This window comes from Melanotaenia boesemani, chromosome 20, assembly GCF_017639745.1.
Source record: "Melanotaenia boesemani isolate fMelBoe1 chromosome 20, fMelBoe1.pri, whole genome shotgun sequence".
Lineage (NCBI taxonomy): Eukaryota > Metazoa > Chordata > Actinopteri > Atheriniformes > Melanotaeniidae > Melanotaenia > Melanotaenia boesemani.
The window spans coordinates 2,440,861-2,450,214 of NC_055701.1; the positions used below are offsets into that span (position 1 = coordinate 2,440,861).

The 9,354-nt window shown below is 42.2% G+C and overlaps 1 long non-coding RNA gene across 1 annotated transcript; it reads left to right on the top strand.

Annotated features, from left to right (window-relative positions):
- Nucleotides 1–212: 212 nt before the first annotated feature.
- Nucleotides 213–946, top strand: LOC121631221. The gene is made up of 3 exons (XR_006008706.1): nt 213–320; nt 430–608; nt 881–946. It is a non-coding gene; the product is annotated as an uncharacterized LOC121631221 (long non-coding RNA).
- The last annotated feature ends 8,408 nt before the right edge of the window (nt 947–9,354 follow it).

A 9,354-nucleotide genomic window follows, 5' to 3' on the forward strand; every position in this document is an offset into this window, starting at 1 on the left:
CCCACTGAAAATAAATTAAAATGAATAAATTGTTAAAAGAAAGTTGAATAAATAAAGGATTAGAAATGGGTATGTAATGTTTCATGTATGTGTAGAATGTTTTAGCACCACCCGTTGACTGTGTGGAGAAAGCAGACAGCTCATTTAAATTTTCCTGGTTCTCTATTGCTCAGTTTGGGTCACATGGTTAGTCTCAGGTGAGACCTGCCATTTTGAACCAATGTCTGGCAAAGCAGGAGGCTTCAGTTGGGCGGCCCAACTTGGGCCTCTGGAGAACTTTTAGTCATCCGCCTGTGTTGAGCCTTGAAGAAGTTTTGTTTGTAAGTAAATCTGCCATGTTTCTAGTTTGCAAATAGATACTGATGCATATTTTGCCTTTTTTTGGTATGTGATGAGATTTATAGTGACTTTCTGCTTTCACATATTTAGCCGGATGGAAAAGAGGGTCACAAGTTGGGCACCAGGGGGGCTCTGTGTACCATTATACGTCTAAACCAGTGGGTGCGTAACAAGGCAGGAAGTGAAGACGTTAGAACCAGAAAGAGAATGCTCTGGGTTACGGGAGACGCACATGTCTGGAGCTAAGCTTTAGAAGTTCGGTCAAGAAGGTAAATATGTCCCTAATACTGGGTTTTTAGATACATGATAATGGGGATATTTACGTGTAAACACTATGCAGAGATGTAGCGTTGGATGTGAGTCTCCAGATAAATTGTTCAACCAGATGTTTATGGATTAGCGGGTATGAAGCATGGTAGGCCACCTCGATATGCTAGCAGCCTTTACATGCTGTAGGCTAATCTAGGAAGGATGTTTCATTGTTTTCTGTCGCTAAACCATGTTCGGTTGTTTATTTGGTGTTTATTTTCTTGCTGTATAGAACTGTATGAACCTGTTTACTGCTGCAACCTGTATGTGTGGGTTGACACGGACATTTTATTGTGAGTATCCTAAATGCACTGCTGTATTTAATTTTCTGTTAAAGCATTATGTGTCATGTACTGGATACTGATATGTAGTCGTGTTTATTTCTTTGTGCAGAGACCGTTTCAGTTGTTCATGTTTCGGAGTGTACCTCCTTTGTTAGAGAATAATATATTCCAGAGTGGAGAACCCTTTTTACTCCAAATTCTAACACTGCCCATCTTATGTGGTGTATTTTATTTCTTTTTCTCACTTCTTTTGGGCACTTGAGGAATAAAGATCCCACAAAAAAGTTAACTGTGTCTGGTAAGGAGTCTTTGCACCAGCAGCGACACATACAATAACAGTGAGTAAGCAAGTGAGAAGGTGTTTGTGATTAGTTGTACATTGAAAGAATATTTCCTTGTGTTTGCTTTTTGTTCACAAGATAGTAGAATAGCACTGTAAAGTAAAACACTGAATGAAGAAGACAAGTAAAACCTCTGAACTTTACTTCCACATCCTAGTCCTTGTTATTATAACTCTTGAGTGCCCAGTACCCCTACTTAGCTGACTGAGAGTTACGCATGCAGGGGACAGAAAGTGAAAAAACAGCATCACACAGCTATTCTTGCCCTATTGCTCTGCTTCATCTGAACTGCATCTTCACACGGAAGAAAACATGTAAAGCATTCACAAGATGGACAGCAAGACAAATATAGACGAGCAGCTGAGGGCTGAATCTAAGACTTCATGTGTAAAGTTATTCAAGACCTGGGTCCTCATGCATAGAGCTGGCGTAACTACAAAAACCGGCATACACCAAATATAGTCCAGTTTTGGGATTTATAAAACCAAACTTGGCGGGAGAATGTTCCTCCCTCCACGCAAACTCTGACCATGGCGTACACCAAATCTAACAAATCTGGAAACTGCGACACCAACGGTCCAGAATAAAATGAAGGAAATGATGAGGTGGAGAGTCTGCTGCCAACATGAACCAGTCAGTAAAAGAAGATATGGAAAGGAAGCTTTGGTCATTTATTTTGAGATCCAGCAGAGTGGGACAGACTGGAGGTCTAGAAGTGATGCAACGCTTATGAAACACACAAGAGGTGGATTTCCTTTGTTTATTTTTTCTTACACAATCCTTCTTTAATTGTTGTCCCAATTTCCATCAAGACCTTCTCCATTTCCTGCAGCTCCTTGTTCACCTGGTTAATGGTGGTGATGATGTCCCTCTGCACCTGCAGGACTTCCTTTGAGGACACGGCTGTTGTGGTGCTGGGTGGAGTTTCTGGCCTCACCCTCTCCAACCACAGCTGCAGCCCCGCCCACCCAGCTGGAGCACCGCTCACCCGGCTGGAGCACCCAGCAACTAGAAAGAAATATTATTTAACACTAAATAAACTTCTACCAGTCTCAGATGTATCTGTACATATTTATTTTATACAGTAGAACAAAAGACTAAATTACTGGCATCCTTACTGTCATTTAGCAGATGCTTTTCCCCAACTATTTACTGTGGGCTGCAGCGTCTTGCCTAAGGCCCCAACTGGAAGGCGTTGCTGTTCACCCCTGTGGAATTCGAATTTCGATCTCCCGCATGCCAGATGGATCCAGCCACATGTTCCGATGCCTCTGGCCTGTCTTCCCTACTGACACTGCGATGGCAGCATCTGCCACCTGCTGCCACTATTCTGCCTTTCTGACACCAGTAATGTCCAAGCTGTATCCACCAATTAAACATTTTTACATTTTCCAACATGGTCCATCAGGATGTCTGTCTCACACCCCATAAAATTCCACTCCTTCCCTCTTTTTCCCTCCTGAGCCGTCATGGAAATAATGTGATGAATATTTATTATAAGTGTTCATCTGACCATTTTTAGCCACCATGTGGGTGGGGCAAGTTGTTCCATCACATGCGCCAGCTTTAGAGCTGATTCTGATTTATGAATGGAAACAGGTGTGGGACATGCGTGCGCACACTTTTATAAATCTGAAAGTAGAAGTGCACTGCATTTCCTTTTTGCACCACGGATGCCACCTGTAGTTTGCTACGCACAGTTTTATGCTGTTGCTAGTTCTTCCAGCAGATATTCTTTGGGCAGGTCTAGCAAGTCATCAGCAAGCTTATTGCAGTTAAAGCGCATGCCAAAGCTGAAGCAGTTCTTGCTCATTCTACATTTGTGAAGAGAGAAACGGAGCTCATGAAAAGTCCCAGCTAAAAGTAGACAAGGCACGCATAGAAGCTCTAGCCACACTGAAGCAAGAAGAAGTAGTTGCAGCCGCATTAGCTGAGGCAGAGAATTTGGAATCAGCAGCAGTAGAATTTGAATCTAAAGTAGACTCCAAGGAAATAGATATTGTAGGAGTCCCATACACCTGCAGAGAAAAGAACAAGTGACTACGTGGAACGTCATATAGGAATGCTCACAGTGCACCCAATCTCCAACCTGATGTTTCTTGTGCTTTGCCACACCAAGACAGCAAAAGGCCATCTATTCCTCCAGGTGATGGACTTGTAACCTGCTCCGGCATGCATTGTATACATCAGCCAGCTACACAACATCATCCTATGCTCCAGCCACAGTTTTTCAAATATGAAGGGACCCCTGTCTCTTGCCTCTTCTCTTTGGTTGCACCGGACAACACAATTGTCAGCTCATGACCACACAAATGTTGGGTACTTTACTATTTAAATGGCTCGTTGTGAGCTTGTCGCCTCTGGGATGATTAAGTTTGATGACCTCCCAGATAATTATTGGAGTTGGAAGTCAACCTTTATGAACGTCAGGCCCCCAGTTATCGGAGCATGTCAGGAGAATCAGAGCCATTCATGTTAATGATCCTGCAGCTGCGCTCAAAATGACATGGACACATGTGGAAGAGTGCTATGGGTCACCTGAAATATTTGAGAAAGCTCTTCTGGAGAAACTTTGAAAGATTTCCCAGGATCAGCAACAAACACCCTCTCAAACTGAGACAGCTTGGTGATCTATTGAGGGAGCTGCAGTCAGCTAAACTTGGGAGTTATTTGCCTGGGCTTGCCTTCCTGGATACTTCCCAAGGAGTTAACCCAATTGTGGAGAAGTTGCCATATGGGCTCCAGGAGAAATGGATGACATAATGCAGTTTGTACATGTTGAAACACCATGTTCAGTTTCCACTATTTTCATTCTTCTCTGGCTTTGTTTGCAGATAAGCCCATACTGGTAATGATCTTAGTTTCACGCTTAGTTCTCTCTAGTCATCTATTGGGGTGTTAGCAACAAAACCAGACAAGCTAGTAAAAAAGTATACATACCCTACAGGCCAAGTCTCACCTCACAAGACAGATATTACATCAAAACAAAATACCAGGTTTGAAGATTCCATAACCAGTAAGTTGAATATAGAAGTGTAGGCAGTGTACAGTTCACAAATAGCCACATCCCCTTAAGCAATGCAGAGGTTTCTAAGCCAAAACACTTAAAGAACGCAAAGCATTTCTGAAGGAGGGTGGGATTTGCTTCAAATGCTGCTCATCAACTGATCATAGAGCTCAAGACTGTAAAAGGAGTGTGACAGCAACGGACGTCTTGTGGCTTTACACCCAGGACCGGTTCCTTGAACCACACAAGCTCTAAATGTAGATCATGGTTGGGAGAGAAGAGGCCACTCCAAATAAAACTTCCATGTGTACTGCAGTCTGTGGTGTGGCCAACAGCTCCCATTCTCATTCTATAATCTCTTATAAATGTGCATCCTGTGGGACAACCAGAAGGATCAATAAGTCTATGCCTATTCTTGATGATCAGAGTAATAGGTTTCTGGCTCGGTCTGAGTTTTTTTTTTTTTTTTTTTTACCTTTTCAATCTTGAGGGTGCAGACTCTCCCTACACAGAGATGTCTGAAAGAAGAGGGATTTGCTTTATTGCTCAGCCGCTAGATGGGGGTATGAGTGTTCTTCTTTCCACACTCATAGAGTGCAACTACATGCCAGATAATGGGTCAGAAATTCATACACCTGAGGCTGCTAGACACCATCCTCACCTTAAGTCCATGGCTCACCTCATTCCTGAGCTTGTCTCTTGATGCACAGATTCTCCGCCTCAGGCGGGATATTTTACAGGTCAACAAGGTGAGAGATCAGTGTTTGGACTGAATAACGCTCCCTATGCTCAAAGACAGGATCTTGGCTGGTTGATAGTTGGATATGTGTGTCTGGGTGCGGCATGCAAGCCTAAAGAACGTAGTGCACACCAGACTAATATCCTGGAAAATGGCCATCATTCTCATTTCAGTCCATGCTCAAACCATCTCATTCTAAACGAGAAAATTGCTGTTAAAACAAACACAAAGCCACTGAGCTCGTCAAATAAAAACTACTCTCACTTTGCTGATGGCTCACTTCAGCATGCTGGTTATGATTCACTAGGGGAAATGATATTTGAAAGGACAGAGGATGAAAATAAATCTGCTTTATACATTGAGGACAAGCAGTTCATTGAATTGGTGGACAAAGAGATGTTCATACGTGATGCAAACAAGAAAACAGTTGGGTGGCTCGCCTTCCTATTCATGTGCTGAGACCTCACCTACCCAACAATAGAAAACCTGCTTTAATCCGTTTTACTGACCTCTGTCATACTCTGGATAAAAAGCCTGAAATGAAGACCCAGTTTTTGGCTTTTATGCAAAAGATCTTTGAACAAGAACATTCTGAATTGGCACCTCCCCTGCGGGATGGAGAAGAATGCTGGAACTTTCCAGTTTTCGAGTGTACCCTCTACGCAAGCCGGGTCAAATCAGAGTTGTGCTTGACTCCAGTGCTCCACACCTTGGCATTTTCTTGAATGATGTGTTGCTGACTGGAAATACGCCAAGCTTCATCAATGCACCTCTTCTTTACAGTGCGTGGTCCTGCGAAGATTATCCGTTGTGACTGTAACAAAAACTTTAAAGGAGCCTGCAAAGAGTTGCACTTCAAGATGAAACCAGCATATCCGAGTATCTATGTAAGGAGGGAGTATGTGGCTGGTCAACTCATCTCACTCCTCACATAGGGGAGGAGTGTGGGATAGAATGATTATTTTCACAGATCAGCTTTTCTAATCTCAATCATGAAGTGCTTTCAATTTCCGCAATGCTCCACAATCCGCAATGCTCCCAACACACAACAACTGTTCGTGGTGTTTAACTCTCTTCTATCTCCACCACCTGCTCAGCCTCCCACTGTGCTGACTGCAGAAATGTTTGCTTCCTACTTCACTGAAAAGGTTGCTACCATCAGTAACCAATTCACTGAGCCTGACCAACTCAGCCTTACCAAACCAGCTACTGGTTCCTCGCTCTGCTCCTTCCGCTCTCTAAATGAGGACCAAGTCTCAAAACGTCTAGTCAACTCAAAACCCACAACCTGTCCTCTTCATCCCGTTCCTTCTGACATCCTGCAGAGCATTTTACCTACAATCAAAACTGCAGTAAGCCATATTATCACCTCCTCTCTTAAACCCGGTGTCTTTCCCTCTGCCTTCAAGCAAGCTCTGGTTCCCCCGCTGCTGAAGAAACCCACACTCAACCCAGCCCAGGTTGGAAACTACCGGCCGGTCTCACTGTTTCCATTCATGTCTAAACTACTAGAGCGTCAGGTCTCACAGTTCCTCCAAGACAACAACCTGTTAGATCCATATCAATCTGGCTATAGGCAAGGCTGCTCTACTGAAACTGCTCTCCTGTCAGTTACTGATTCCCTACGGGTTGCCAGATCCGCTGGTCAATCCTCAGTCCTTATACTGCTGGACCTGTCTGCTGCCTTTGACACGGTCAACCATCATATACTGTTCTCCACACTCTCAGAGCTTGGCATCTCAGGATCTGTTCTCTCGTGGTTCACGTCCTACCTCACAGTAAGATTCTTCAAAGTATCTTGGCGAGGGGGAATGTCCAGATCACATAGGCTGACAACAGGGGTGCCTCAGGGCTCGGTGCTTGGCCCTCTTGTCTTTTCACCATGTTGATGACATTTTGAGACGAATTTGTCATTTGTTTAAAACCAAAAGCAGAAAGTGGGGGATTAAGTTTTTACCGCTGTTGAGGAAACGCCATCTACCCCAACAGATTAAACTCCAAGCTCTAACACTGGGAAAATTTATTTTTATGACAATTATACAGCTACTCTCAGCGAGTGTTTGCATCTTGGGGACAGTTTCAGGTTGACGTAACACATTTTCCGATGCATACTCTGTCCACGTGGAGGGTTGTACTCACCTGTGTGTCCCGAGGCTGAATTACGCCATTTATGATACAGAAAACAGGACAGTTGTTAACACATGACCATGTAGAGACAGACATGACATGTCCTCTAAATAAATTAGATGGTCTCAAATCGTTTTGTTCATTTTTTTTATTAATTATTATTTGTGAATGCAGCTTTTTGAAGTGCAGATTTGAAGGTCAAGGACATTTCGCATCCCTGTGGTTAAGTCTTTATGTAAGTATGAAACTCAGCTATTATTCAAAATGGACTAGTTATAATGTGGTCAACACATTGTATTATGAAGTGTATCTAAGCCCAAGGAGAGGGCTACATCTCACCAATACTCCAAAAGAAAAAATAAATAAATAATAATAATAATCTGTCAAATATATTCGGTTATTTTATTTTTCTAAATCTCCCTGACAGAGTTGACCTGTTTTTCTAATTTGTTTTTGAAGTATGATTGAATACTTGCTAACTTAACTTTAATTTACTGTTCATTGTTCTTTCTGCATTACAGGATTTTTGTGTATTCTTTGGTTTCCTGTCCAACCCAACGATCTCACCTGATTCTGCCACACCAGTGACTTCTGTTCGGAGGAAATCACTTCTTGCCAAGTAGAGGGTGTCATCAGTTTTGATCTACAAATACAGACTTTAAAGGTGTTTCTTGCTAACAGTTTAGAGGCTTTATTTTCTTATATCTGCTTAAAACATTTAGATTAATTTGTGCTTTGGTCAACGTGTGTCGTAGACCTGAACTTCTAAATCATTTCAGCACTATCTGAGACGACGCTATCCATGTCCTCATGCAAATTGTCCTTGTGCTTTTAAAACGTGGACTTCTTTGCATGTTCATCCCAAACCAAGCTCTTCAGAGATTCAGGAACTGTCCACATTTAGTTGTCATTTGTGTGCATGTAGCAGCCTTCCAGCAGGGAGAGAGCACTTTGTACACATTAGAACTCATTTAAAGAATAATGAAGTTGTTGGATGCATGTTTGAAGGATGCACTTTTTAAACCAACATTTATGAAACGCTCCACTCTCACAAGAACAGGAAGATCAACCCACACACACTGAAACATTTTAAGACAGGTTAGTTGCAAACACTCATGTTTTAGAAGAAGACTGACAGTCCTGGAGAGGTTGCAGATCATCAAGATGGCCCTGAAGTTCTGGCACCCCATACATCTTCCCTAATATCAATTTATCTGCCAGTCCTCTGCAAAAGTGCTTATTTGAAGAAGTAAGAACATATTTTACATCCTCTTCTTCAAGATGTAAAAACTCTAGAGCAAGATGGACTTTACATTCCACTACTTGGCAAATGTTTTAAAGGAACAATCCAGTTTGTTGTGGCCGATGACTTGGTGAGGAGAAGTCTGGTCCATTCAGTCTCAGGAGAAAAGAACTCCATGCCTTTCATATGAAAAAACTACAGAGTGGTGCAAGTTGTGTTGGGGTGAAAAATCATTGCATTATCATTAAAACACTCACTTTAGCATTCACACAGGCTATCCTCCAGGTGTCATGCATGCTGTTTCTGAAGGCATTGTGCCCGTAGAGCTTGCATGTTGTTTGGGTGTCCTTGTAAACAAGAAATATTTCAATCTTGAAAACTCAACAAAAACAATCTGTGGAAATGCCCATGAAAACTGGTTTATATTGTTTTTGTTGCAGAATGTATTAAGTTAGATTTGTGCATTTGCTGTTTTGCTATTAAAGTTGTCATTTATGTTTTGCTGCTCTTACTGTATATAATCATCATTGCTCATTTATTGCATTGTTTTCACTGCTTAGACCGTACACGTCAGACATGCTGGGCTGCAGCTTTTTACACATCGCTGTCTCCAGCTTGCTTCAAATGTATGATTTAGGTGTTGTTTTGGGGGGGGATTAACAGTTGTATTGACAGTTTTTCAATTTATTTATAACAGGTTGTCAGTCTTATCATAGGCCAACACAGAGGACAGGCACACTAGAACTGCCTAATGAATATAACATTGAGATCATCTTCGACTATTTTTATGGCTCTACTTAAAGTTGCACCTATGTTTGTTTTATAGATATTTTCTCTGCCGGTTGGTTTTGATCCTAATGTTGTGGTGTGTGTGAACATCCTTTCTAAATTCCATTTCTAGGTTGACAGCATTGACGTAAGATGAGATCCTCAGAGGCCTGACTGTGTACTTGAATGAGGAGCCA